Source organism: Chenopodium album, chromosome 7 (assembly GCF_948465745.1).
Source record: "Chenopodium album chromosome 7, dcCheAlbu1.1, whole genome shotgun sequence".
Taxonomy (NCBI): domain Eukaryota; kingdom Viridiplantae; phylum Streptophyta; class Magnoliopsida; order Caryophyllales; family Amaranthaceae; genus Chenopodium; species Chenopodium album.
Genome location: NC_137840.1, coordinates 116,556 through 120,213, shown reverse-complemented (window position 1 = coordinate 120,213; position 3,658 = coordinate 116,556). Strand labels below are relative to the sequence as shown.

General features: G+C 42.9%; 1 non-coding gene across 1 annotated transcript; it reads left to right on the top strand.

Moving 5' to 3' along the window:
- Nucleotides 1–650: 650 nt before the first annotated feature.
- On the top strand, nucleotides 651–757 carry LOC145641348 (small nucleolar RNA R71). The gene has a single exon (XR_014115384.1). It is a non-coding gene; the product is annotated as a small nucleolar RNA R71 (small nucleolar RNA).
- Nucleotides 758–3,658: the final 2,901 nt, after the last annotated feature.

Below are 3,658 nucleotides of genomic sequence, written 5' to 3'. Positions count from 1 at the left end.
CATCCCTACTCTCCATATGCTTTTGCATATTGGCAAGCATTGCTCTAATTTCTGTCATGGCAGGGTCGGAAGATGATGAGGGTGATGCTTGGCTTTTCTGGCCGGCATTAGGATGATAATATTTTTGCTGTGGTGGTGTTTGCTGTTGTGGTTGTTGTGGAGGTGGAGGGTTTTGTACATTGGTACTCCGGTATGAAAGATAAGGATGGTTTTTATAACCGGCATTGTAGGAATTGGAATAGGGGTTATTTTGCCTATAGGTTTGAAAGGCATTAACTTGTTCCATAGAGCTCCTACAATCTTGCTCCCAATGACCTACAATTCCACAATTTTCACAAAAAGCTTCATGGTTAGCAACAGCAGAAACATTATCTACAGAGTTAGGAGCAGCAGTAAGATTATCTAATTTTTGACAAATAGATGTTAATTGAGCTTGCAAAAAGAATACGGAATCGACATTATGTTTTCCCTTATTTGCAAACCCCCTCGGATTCCCATATTGGGAATTGTGTATTGCCATGTCTTCGATAACCTGTCCTGCATCATCCACATTTAAATTCATAAACCTCCCACTAGCTGCCGAATCTAGTACAGATCTAGAAGAATTTCCAAGTCCATTATAAAATGCTTGGATCAATTGCCATTGTGCTAGATTGTGGTGGGGGCACTCTCTCTTTAGATCCTTGAACCTCTCCCAAGCCTCATATAATGTTTCGTCGGCCTCTTGAGCGAAGTTCTGAATAGCACTTCTTAGCACCGCTGTTCTCTCTGCAGGATAATATTTATTATAGAAATTCAAAGCAAGAGTTTCCCAGTCAGTAATACCAAGTGCAATTCTATTCAAACCATTAAACCATAATTTTGCTTTGCCACATAATGAAAAGGGAAAAAGAATCTCCCTGATTTGGTCCTGCGTGACCCCGGCTTGTCTAATGGTGTTACAATATTGGCAGAATTTTGCGATGTGAAGATTAGGATCTTCACCCTTAGCTCCGCTGAACTGCTTCCTCTCTATCATAGTGATAAATTGGGGCTTGATCTCAAATTGAACTCCATCTAGAGCCGGAGTAGGAGTAAGGTGCGGGAAATCTGTGAGCTTTGGTTGCGAATAATCACTGAGTTTCTTCTGGGCCGTCATCTCTGATTCTGAATCTGAAGGAATATCTGTATCACTAGAATCAGGGGGAGGATCTCTTCGATTGTTGTCCTCCTCAGAACCCGCCAGAATTTGTCTATAGAGTCTCCTTTGCCTATGAAAAGAACGCTCGATCTCAGGATCAAAAGGGATGTCACCTGATCTAGAACACCTGGGCATAAACAAAGAACTAAAGACAAATATGAGATTTGCCTCAAAGAACTAATGTTCTCTGAGGCAAAAGGGGGGATAATCTAGACTACAAAAATATAATCAGAAAATAAAAATAAAACCGTTTCCCCGGCAACGGCGCCAAATTTTAACAGGGTAAAGTCGTATCCCCTAATAAAAAATAATTACCTAAATCACTAACTAAGGTAGATAGGGAAGTAGGGTCGAACTCCACAGGGAAACAGGTCTTTTTAATTCTAATTAATTATTATACTCTAAATTATCTAAGTAACCAATATTTTTGGGTAAGAATTCTATACTACGAAGAACAAGTTTAGGGAGAAAAGAATCAATAATAAGGAAACCTAGGGTCACAGGTTCACCAATAATTAATATTCCGAGATAGAACGAAGTAATTAATAATTAACAATGCACAGATAACATGATTAACAGGCTCTCGCAATTTATTAATCAACATAGATCTAACAGGCTCTCGCGATTTACTAGACCTAAGTTCCTATTAAAAATAGCCTTTAATATTAAATCAACATCTGCTCGATTCATCAATTCAATATTTCTAAACATTCACAATCAAATTACATCTGCTCGATTCATAATCTAATTGCAAAGAATTAAAACAATTCAATAGGAAATTATCATGCAATATCAACAATCAATAATAACAAACTATCCCTTCATATTAATTATGGATCCCCATAAACCCTAGAATTAAACTACTCACTAATCATCATAACTAAACCAATCAAATAAATAGTTAAAAGCAATAACAAGAAAACAATTAAAATAGCTGAAATTGAAAAGGGAAGAAATTGTACCAAAGTAAATCTGGAATTAATGAAGGAATTAAGAACAAAAGTTTAGAGAGAATTTAAGAGAGAGAAAGATACTAAGTAGAGAGAGAAAGTCTAAGAGAAAGAGGTAAGTAATTATTCCGTACAAAAACGTATATAAACTTCTCCTAAAACAAAAATTAAAACAAAACTTAATCAGGTCCTAAGAAAACACGCGCCCGATCGGGCGAAGGGGCGCCCGATCGGGCCCGCCTTTTTTCCTATGCTTCTTCTGATGTGCCGCGCCCGATCGAGCCTAGCTCACCCGATCGGGCGCGCCTCTTCCTTGAGGGCACTAATGCACGCAGCCGCCCGATCGGGCGTATGCTTGCCCGATCGGGCCCGGTCTTCATCTTCGAGGCTTGAACTTCGATTAGGCTAGATTTCTCGGCCCAATCCATATTTCCTCTCGGGTCTCAAATACTTGGTCCAAATGCCTCGTGATCCAAATTACCGAGCCCTTAGTCACCGGCTCTCACCGATCTTGGGCTCCAAAAGTGGTCGTGTCCTTCTAGCTTCCGTAGTCGATCCAATAAGGCCCGGAAAAATGCTCCAAGAGTGCAATTTCCTGTAAAATACAACTAAAACTACGAAAACACTAGAACACACAAATTAGTAATAAAAGTGGCCCGAAAGAGCCAAAAACACTACTAATAACGACCACGGGACGGGGATAAAACACTATATAAACTAGACACTATATAAACACTATATCACCAACACACACGGCACAGCCTAGGTTAGAGTCCAGCCGGTCACCAGGGACGGCTGAGTCTAGGACTGGGAGTGCCGTCTCGGGGTGTTGGGACCACCCTTTGCCTTGGATTCCGACCAGTTATGTGTCTGTGCAGGACACCATGGCTCGGACAATGCAGACGGCAACGGATCCAAATTATAAAAGCGAAGGCTCAGGCGGCCTAACGCCTGAGGGAGAAACGTCTGGTCAGGGAGACCAGACGGCTCTGGAGAGATCCCCTCCGCGCGCCCCTTCAACCCCTGCCGACTCTTTCTTGGAAGAGTGTGACCAAGGCGGCGACGAGGCCGTCTCTGCCCCCTTGGGTCAAAGCGAGGAGGAGACGGAGAGCGACAGCTCCGCCTCTACCTCTGAAAGCAATGATGACTTACCCCCGCTTCCTGATAGCGAGGAGGAAGAAAGGAAAAAGTGGAGCGAGAAGGATGATCCCTTCAGCATCCACGTCTATTCCAAGGACCGGATCCAAATGGAAGAAAACTTAAAGAATTTTACGAAAATGCACCCGCTAGGAGACGGGTATAGGATCCGGGTGCCGCCTGAGAATGGCACCATCGCCTGGGAGGACGATGAACAGAACGCCAACAACTATTTTGGTTGTTATGAGGCGGCGTTCAAAGCTGGCCTTTGCTTCCTTCTTCACCAGGCGGTGAAGGCAATTTTAAGAGGCTACGGCCTTGGGGTCTGGCAACTTACCCCCAACTCCTGGACCAACATTTTGGGGTATGTTGCCGCCTGCGAGTTCCAAGG